This window comes from Monodelphis domestica, chromosome 7 (genome assembly GCF_027887165.1).
Source record: "Monodelphis domestica isolate mMonDom1 chromosome 7, mMonDom1.pri, whole genome shotgun sequence".
NCBI classification, from domain to species: Eukaryota; Metazoa; Chordata; class Mammalia; order Didelphimorphia; family Didelphidae; genus Monodelphis; species Monodelphis domestica.
The window spans coordinates 120,262,720-120,272,604 of record NC_077233.1 but is presented as its reverse complement, the minus strand read 5'-3'; the positions used below and the strand labels follow the sequence as shown (position 1 = coordinate 120,272,604).

The 9,885-nt window shown below is 34.5% G+C and overlaps 1 pseudogene; it reads left to right on the top strand.

The window, feature by feature from the left end:
• Positions 1–1,185: 1,185 nt before the first annotated feature.
• Positions 1,186–1,751, top strand: LOC100019523 (elongin-B-like; annotated as a pseudogene).
• The last annotated feature ends 8,134 nt before the right edge of the window (positions 1,752–9,885 follow it).

Sequence of the window (9,885 nt, the reverse complement as noted above, 5' to 3'; positions counted from 1 at the left end):
ATGAAAGACCTTGAAATTCAAGAGAAATAAAGGAAGGCCTTAAACATCTTGAGTGAACCTTATGTATTTAACTTTTTTGAAGGAGATGAACAAGGATAGCACTGGATAACAGGCATGGGTGGGTAGAAATTTGTACTTCAGAAGGGATCCTCTTGAGGATTTTGGAATCAAGTCATAGAAGTTAAGGATCTGGGACTTCATATTAGAAACTGGAAATGACCTACTTCTATGGCATATTCACATACCTCTATGTTTTCTAAAAGGGCTGGTCAAAAAACTAGGTAGGCAAGTGGGCAGTTGTCTAATTAGAAGGACTCCCATTTTCTCTGAAGGATGTCCATAATCTCCTTTTCCAACTTTATTTTTTTTCAATTTAGTTCAAGTTTGTGATAAGCTCATTTAAATAAGTGGGATAAGTGATTGAGAAGAGGGTCAGTGTAGCATCATGGCTAGAGAGCATCAGGAAGACTGGCCTCAAGTCCAGCATAAGACAAATACTGGAAGTGTGACCTTGTAAAGGCAGCCTCCAAATGTCCCAGGCTTCTTTCTAGGACTATATTATAGAATGTAAGACAATTTCCATTGGGTGTTTTCTTGCTAAAAGTTCCATACACTTGAGCAAGCAGGTGGCTCAGTGAAATCAAGGCCTGGAGTCAAGAGGCCCTGGGTTCAAATCTGGCCTCTGGTCAATGTGACCACTTAACCCCAATTGCCTAGTCCTTGTTGCTCTTCTGCCTTGGAATTGATATTTAGTATTTTTAAGGGATTTTTTAAAAACTTCCATAAAACAAAGAAACAACAGGTAAGAACAAGAACATGAACAAAAATAACTGAATTCCATAGGCTGGGGGAGCTCTGAAGCCTTATTTTGATAGTTAAATTTATTAGAACTTCCAGAGGTAGAACTTTTTATTTTGTCTGCAAGCCTCTATGCCTGACAGTTTTCCAGGGTTGATGAGATCCCATTTTCTGGGTGAAGCCTCACCAGAATTGCTTTAAACTTTACTTATGGCTCTGCCTCACGGATGTAATTATGAGGGAGCAATTGCAAAAATGAGCAGAAGGCTCCAGACAATTGTGGCTTTGGGAAATATTGATGTCATTGTGAATATGCATGCTCTCGAGTAAAGAAGACTGTGCCAAGCAGTTGATTATTTTGCAGGATGGGGGAGGCGAGAAACTGAGATGGATGTGCTCTCCATTATCAGGTGCCACAAAACAACCATGTTCACAGATAAGAAGGAATTCAACACAGTGTATGAGTTGAAGCACATCATGGAAGGCATCCTCAAGAGGACCCAAGATGATCAGTGACGCTATAAGGACCACCAGCTGCTGAATGATAGTAGTAAAGTGTGTGACTTCACTAGTGAGACAGGCAGATGTTGAGCTTCATCAACTGGGAGGCTAGACCTTTGACCTGATGACATATTTAAAACATTGCATAATGAGTATTTCTCTAGCCCTCCAAGAGCTCCTAGATGTTATGAAGCCTCAAGACTCTGCAAAAAGCTCCAATGAGCAAGCTGTTAGTAAGAACCCTAAGCCCCACTTTCTATTGTGATCTAATACAATAAAAAATTTGGTGTGAAGTCCTTCAAAAAAGGGGGGGGGGAGGCAGCAAGGTGACTCAGTGGATTGAGAGAAGGACCCTGAGAAGAGAAGACCTGAGTTCAAATCTAACATCAGACACTTCTTAAACTATGTGAATTGGGCAAGTCAATTAACCCCTTTTTGCCTAGCTCTTACCTTGCTTCTGAAATGGAACCAATATAGAATATTGATTCTAAAAGAAGGCAAGGATTAAAAAAAAGGAAGAATATGATGCCTTTAAAAAGCAATGACATTCTCTCCTTGAAGGAGCTTTAGATGTAGCCACTGAAACATGGTCTTGATTAGAAAGGAATTAATGGCCAGACCATGAAAGTGCTAGTAAAACCATACAGAGGAATTCAGCATGAAGGCTCTAGAAGCCCTTCTGTACTATCTAAGCCTGAGGCATCTTCTAAATCCCACACCCCATTGGAACCATTAGGGGATGGCTATAGAGCACACCATAGAGGGAGGTGGTATGATGACCTTGGCAGTTCTGTGTGCCTTTTTAGTAGCCTCTAGACCTTTTGTTGGGGATAGGGCCAAATACAGAATTACTGAAACCTTTCTTTTTAGTTAATAGCATATAATATCATGTCCCTGGAAGTGGAAGCAGGTAAAATATATTCTTCCCTAGTAATGAAGGAAAAAGTTGTCCATACTGTGCCAGTTCTTACAACAACCTTGTATTGTCTAGGAAGAAATGACAAGATAGAAGGTAAAAGTTTACAGTGGACTTAATTAATCTTCATGCCCATTACCACGTGCACTCCTGACCTTATCAATGTTGTATATCATCAAGTGCAAGTCCACAGTTTAAGATGGTAATTCCAATCCCTCTTGAGTGGGTTGAGGTTTTAAATCTCACTAAAGCTTCTTTCTCTATCTGATGGCTGAGATTAGTCAAGAGCCATTTGTTTTCACCTGAGAAATAATCCAATAGCCCTTCATTGTCTTTTCCCAGGGCTACTTGAACTCCCTCTTCCCATTCTGTCTACTTTCCTGAAGACACTGATTATATATATGTATATATGTTTTTTGTATTTTAATATTTATATAATAAGTATATATTAGAAATATATAATAAAAATATAATATAAAATATATATAATTATATATAAATGATAAGATTTATACATAAATAACATAATGTTGATTGGGCCAGAAGAAGCCCTAGGTCAAATAATTGCCACTATGAGGAAAAAAAGGTCAAAAATTAAACCTAGGAAATCCAAGTTCTAGCCTAGGTCAAGCTTTGGGGCATATAGGTCATGGGGAAAACCCAGAGAATTTCAGGAATAGTCCAGAATAAGGTACTGACACTTGCTTTCTCACAATACAAAAAGGAAGTCAGGGATTTATGGATTTTTCAGGTTTTGTAGAAATTAAGTTTCTCTTCTAGATATTCTGAGGATTCCATTTACAAAATCATCTGAAAGTCTTCCTCTTTCAAGTGCGATCCAGAAGAGACCTCAGTCCTGTGTTGGAATCTTAATTGCTTCTAGATAGAGGGCATAGTCATAAAATAAATTTTGTACAGAATTAATTATGAATTGAATGGTATAAGATGGTACTTCTAACAACAGAATTGTTGTTTTAGGCAAAGTAGATAAAAAAAAAACCAAACAACTTAATAACTGTATGACCTAGACAATTCCCTTAACCCTATTTATCTCAGTTTCCTTTTCTGTAAAATGAGCTGAAGAAGCTAATGGCAAACCACTCCAATATTTTTTTTCCAACAAAACCCCAAATGGTGTTACAAAACGTCAGATGTAACTGAAATGACTGAGCAATATAATTACAACAATAATTATAATTAATTATTAATAACAATATAATTAGTCTAAAATTCCATTTCCGACTTTAGTTGGGGGTGTGGTACAGTAATCTTTAATTATTTTGAAAGTTTTTAGAACAGGTCAATGTTTACTTTATCCATATCTTCATGGAAGAATTAAGCATTTCAGAAAAACTGACTAACATATAATAGTCAACATTCCATATGTGTAGTCTCTTACTCACAAATGAGATGAATATTAGCATTTGCCCTGTGGGACCAAGCAGGTCAGAGCAATTAATCTGAGTTCAACTGTCTTTCAGTGTTATTTTCATTTACATTTTTATTGTTCTCATGTATTCATTTTTTTCCTCATGATGCCCTATCACCTTACCTTCTCCCTGTAAGTAAATCTTTACATGCTTTTTTTGAATTCTCAAGCTTTTTCATCTTATGACACAATAATAATTATGTTGCAAAACTATGCACCAAATTATTTAGTGACTAAAAGTTAGTAATTTCCCAATTGATATTCATTTTTTTCTTTTTATTTACTAACAAATAAGTTCTGCTTTAACTAATCTGGCAGATAAATGGAATTTTATTTTTTGTCTTTGACCTCCTTGTGTTATAAACCCAGTATTTTAAATGAGGATATGTGTAGTTTAGTGGCTCTTCTCACATAGTTAAAAATCATTTTCTATAACAGTTGGACCAATTCATTACTGTTTAGAAAATGTATTATGTTCTTCTATAGTCCATTCATCAACAACTACTTTTTGGTCATATTTGCCAGTTTGAGGATATAAGAAAAATCTGATTTGTTTTTATATGCACTTCTTTTAATTTTAGTGATTTAGAATCTCTTCTGTATGTTTTTGGCTTACTTTTTGAAGCATTTATATCCTGCAACCAATTATCTTTTGGGAAATGATACTTAGTCTTATACTTATTTCCATTCCCTTATATATGTTAGATATCTGTATCATTAGAGACATTTGATGCAAAAATTGTTTTTTTTTACTTCACCAAGTGAAATTTTCTTTTCTTCTAATCACATTGATTTTATTCATGAAAAGGCTCTACTTTTTTATATAATTAATATTGTCTATTTTGATTTTTTTAAATAACATTTACACAATTAAGAATGACCCCTTACTCAAAAATCTGAAAGTTACTTCTTGCTATTATGCTACAGGTTTTCTTTTAATGAATCAATACACACATACACAGCATGTACACATATATTCATAAAGTATTTGAATATTACATATACAATTTATACTTTTATTGTATATATATACAATTTACAACAGCATAAATGATGATTTTTTAATCTAACTATTATTTTCCTTTTCCCTGAATTTTTTTTAAAATTCGGAATCCTTTCCCTGGTAGTTTATCTTCTTGGGTTAGTTAATGAGGATTAATGTTCATTTGATTTTAGGTTTTCCTTGCTATTTGATGCCACTCATTTAAATTTTCTTTTCTCCTCATTTGTTTTTAAATATAGTTTTTATGAATTTAATTTTATAGTAGTTTAATATAGTAATTCTAATCCCTCTCAGTTCTTGGATTTTTTAAACATTTCTCCTAAAATTCTACATATTTTTTTCTTTCTACTGAATATTATTTCCTACAGTTCTATAAAGTACATTTCTAGTAATTTGACTGGCATTCCACTAAATGTATGCATAAAAGTAATAGCAATAATGTTAAGTGTGCTCACCTTTACTTCTGTTTGTTCAAAGATCAATCCTAATCTTTTTAAAGTATGTGGGATGAGATTGTTTTCCTTTATATTACATAATTATTTTAGGACAAATTAGCACACACACATATGAATATATTCACATATATTACCTCTGAAAAGCACATTTAATTCTGCAAAGTACTATATTGATACCTCATAAAGGCACTGAGGGTTCTCTGGATTTTTAAATGCATTTCAGGAAGATTATAAAGCAGGCAACTACACCTAATTGTAAAAGCTTTGGGTATGGAACTGCTAGTGGAATGAATATATATGTCATCTGAGAATCTACTAGTTAAATTTGAGGTGCTTACTTTCAGTGAGCAAGCTACTAGATGATATCCCAATGATAGTCTATTTCCCAGAAAGCATTTTAAGAAGAAACTCATCATCAGAAAAGTTCTAAAAAAAGAGAAGCTGATTATGTTTTAACATATAGGAAATTACTGCTTATAAATTTGGGGTTCATTATCATATCAATCATTTTTCTTTGGATTTCTTATAAAAAACTTTCCTTCTTTCTTAGAATCAGGATTTTCTATTGGTTCCAAGGCAGAAGAGTAATAAGGTCTAGGCAAGGGATTAAGTGTCTTACTCAGAGTCACACAGGTAGGAAGATTCTTAGGCCAATTTGAACCCAGAACCACCCATCTCTAGGCATGATTTTCAACCCATTGAGTCACCTACATGTCCACAGATGACTGCCTTTTTATCTATCTATACTCTTCTTGACCTCAACAATTCCCATCAATTCCATTATAATCTCTATGCCAATGATACCCAGATTTTTATATCCATCCCTAGTCTCTTCTATGCTCAAGTCTTATGTCACAAATTGCCTCTTTCACATTTCAATCTGGCCAGACTGAAGGCAAGCCAAATTGAACCCATCTAAATTTTGTTTTTTCTCCTGAAACCTATTTCTCTTCCAAACTTTTCTATTATTATCAAGGGTCACTTTTCCTCCAGTCAGCTAGGTTCATGACCTCAGTGCCAACCTCACATCAGTCAAATTTAATTCTTCCTTTTTCCATAACATCTCTGACATTCATTCATTCATTCTTTACTTAACATCACCATCACTTGAGTTCAGGGCCTTATTATATCTCAAACAGACTGTTGGTAAGCACATGGTCTACAGTGTCAAATTCTGTTTCTCCCTCTCTTCCCAAAGGGGGAAAATACAATAAAACTGTTCTAGAATTAAAGCTAGAAATGCTTTTAGAAACAAATTAATTCAGTGTCCTCATTTTATTGGTAAGGATGCCCAGAGCCAAAATAGAGAAGTAACTTGGGAAAGGTAATAAGTTATGTAGCAGGAACAGAATTTGAATTCAGATTTTCTGACTCAAAATCCAGGTATTTTGTTACAAAATAATTAATTTTGAACTATGGGATTAAAGAAGGCAACTGATATTTTTTTTCTTTTTCCCATGGTTACATAATTTTTCTTGTCTCCCTCTCTTCTTCCCTCTCTCTCCCAGAATTGACAAGCAATTTCACTGGGTTGTACATATAACTTAAATCCCATTTCCATATAATTCATTTTTCGTAATAATCTTTTAAAAACAAAACCCCAAATCATGTATCCATATACACAAGTGATAAATCATATATTTCTTCTAAATTTCTATTCCCACAGTTCTTTATCCAGATGTGGTTAGCATTCTTTCTCATAAGTCCCTCGGCAATGTCCTGGATCATTGCATTGCTTTTAGTTGTAGAATCAATCACATTTGATCATGCGTAATAGTTAAAATTAAATTATGTAGCTGTTGGTAGCTTTAGTAGCTTTATTACATCAACGTAGTAGTAGTAAAGAGAGGGAAATGTAGGAAAGAGGTAAAGAGTCCATTACTTTACTATCCTATATGTCATTTGAGGGATTGAAACTCACCCTTGACAGGGTCAAGGTCCAATCTCAAGCCAGAAAAACTCAAGAGTAGGTGTCACCAGAGCCTTCTGCTCGCCTTTATAAGCAGTTTCTCCACCCACTAGCTCTCCTACATCACATCTCAGGAACCAATTAGAGTTCCTTAATTTGCCTGGCACCACCCGGGGTGAGGTAGTGTTTGTGGGATCAGTTTCCCCATCTAGTTGGTTTCAACTTCCTTTCTCTGAAGGCCTGCCTATGCCTGTACAACTCTATGGTAAATGCTGATTGATCATATCAAAGGTCACTGATTGATTACATCAAAACAAAGTGACATAATGGGGGGAGAGTTTCCTTCCCACACATGCCATAGTGTTTAGTTACTGTATATAATGTTCTACTTCTGTTTATTTCACTCTGCATCAGTTCATGTAGGTCTTTCCAGTTCTTTTAGAAATCAAGCAGTTTTTCATTAAAGGAAGACAATTGAGTTAGAATGGTTATGTGGCAGATCCTTTTGTATAATAATCTATTAAAATATGATATAATAAGCCATATAGCCAAAACAAACTCCTGGAGCTATGGACACAAGAATGGTGAAATGAGTAACTGAAAATTTCTCCTATGGGGTGGTGGAGGTCTTATTTACTTTTAAAATTTAGGTAGAAAGAAAAATAATTGCTAATACTAGTGGATTTAAAACTCTGCAGAAAATTAAAATCTCTCTCAAATTATGTCCCTTTGTACAAAAGCTCTCTAGGAAAACCTTATGGCACACATGCTAGAGCATGCCAGAGTGGGGGTGCTCTCTCCACCCCCCCCCTTCCAAGTTGGCCTTAGGACATTTCTCAGATGACCTGCCCCTCTGCCTAGCAGTCCAAAGGGAGAGCTTCCTCTTTCTCCTGTCTGAGATAAGGTAGAGGCCTTATAAGCAGTGTGACAGTTGCAGTTTAGGCACTTGGTCTCTAAAAGTTTTGCCATCACTCTACTAGATTGATTTTTAAGAGTCTCACATACTACAAAATGAATGAATGTATGAGCAAAATGCATTTTTCTGTAACAAATTAAAACACAGACAATTTAGCAATTCTTCATTATTCAGCTTTTTCACAGATGCTATTCCTTAAATTATTCTATAAGCTGTTGTTAAAGACAAACCAACATCCTGTAAAAAGTGGACGTTGACTAATTTGAGTAAAAATCTGAAGTGAATAAGGAAAGGAGCCAGGTAAAATGGTTTTGCCACTTATACCATATGGCTCCAAAAATGCTGCAGACCATATGCTCAAGAAAGGGTTTAGGCAGACTGCTCGAGATGAAGTATGTTACCTGTTTTTTAAGAGTAGAGATGGAATAGTCAAAGAATTATGGCCTATAATCATCAGTGTTTGAGCTACCTGTTGAAACAGAAATATTCTGGCTTTATGCCAGGGGTATAATCTGAGAGGAGGAAGAAACTTAAAACTGATGTTAAGAACAATCACTCTTACAGATCAGGGCAAAATATTGAAAGAATCAATATTTCTTTATAAAAAAACAAAAAGTCTTGAAGTGAAATACACCACAGGTATAAAATTGTAAATAGAAACTCATTCCAATGAGTTCATCTCTACAGTACTGGCAGGGTTCCTGTAAATACAAAGGTAAACAATTTTGATTTAAAGCCTGTCATCTGTTGTGCAGTGGTTGGAAAGACAAACAATCTGTCCTATTCAAATACAGCAAAAAAGAAACAATTGCATTTCTTATGTCAACAAGTCTCATTACTGGTGCCCCCCCAAAATAAATAAATTTAACTTTATGCTTTGGACAATTACACAGACCAGACAACCTTTCTTAACCATTCTTCTTTGTTTTCAATGGAAATTTTGGATTTGTTTACTTGCTCTTGCTTCATGGGCTTAGATCTATGATTATCTAAGTGGCTATTATTTCTGATTTGTTAAATCCCTTATTTAGATTCTCTGTAGAATAAAGTACATCAGAAAACAAACCTTAACACAATGGATCTTGTATTTTTAATATTATGCAAAATGTTTTTCATTTCTATACACAGCAATTTCCACTCTAACTTCTTAACCAGATTACTTCCAGGGAAAACCAAATTGATTTATCACATACATGCCACATCTAACTTTGTATTCAAGTCTAAAATGAGCAATTTATATAGCATGCTGAGGAAAGAGTTTTCCTCAATGGGGAATGGAGGTCTGTAGTCCATAATACTGATCAATGACACCTCAAAAATTTCCCAGAAAATCTCTGCTGCCAATTTTCTTTTTGCCAAATCTATCAGCTTTTTAAAAGCTGATTCTTATTCTTGAAAGAAAAAAGTAGAAAAATAAGAGAGATGGAAATAATGTTATTTTTATTTCCTTACTTCATTAGATGTGGCAAGTCTGGAATTGATTTTTCAGATGTGTTAAGAGCACTGGAAAAAAGTCCAAGTTAAATGTAGATTACTGAACTTTAAAGAAAAGGAAACATGTATTGCAGCACTAATCACACAGATACACACAATGATAGAAAGGGAAAGAAAATTCACAGCCTACCTGTGCTATATACATTTGAATAAAAGAAGATATCTTTGAAAGATGTACTGCTTCTCAGACTGAATTTAGGATTCTATTCCATTCATTCTTTCAATCACTCAAGAAATACTTTAGAGGTCTTACCATCACTGACTCAATAAGTGTTTATTAACTATCTACTATGTGCCAGACAGTGTGCTAGGTGCTAGGGATTCAAGACAAAAACAAAAATATTTCTTATGGAATTTAAATTCTAAAGTGAAGGCAGTATATGCTCACTTATACTCACATATGCTTTTATGTATATATTTAGTTTTCATGTCAGGGTTCCAAAAAAATTCATCCATGCACTCAT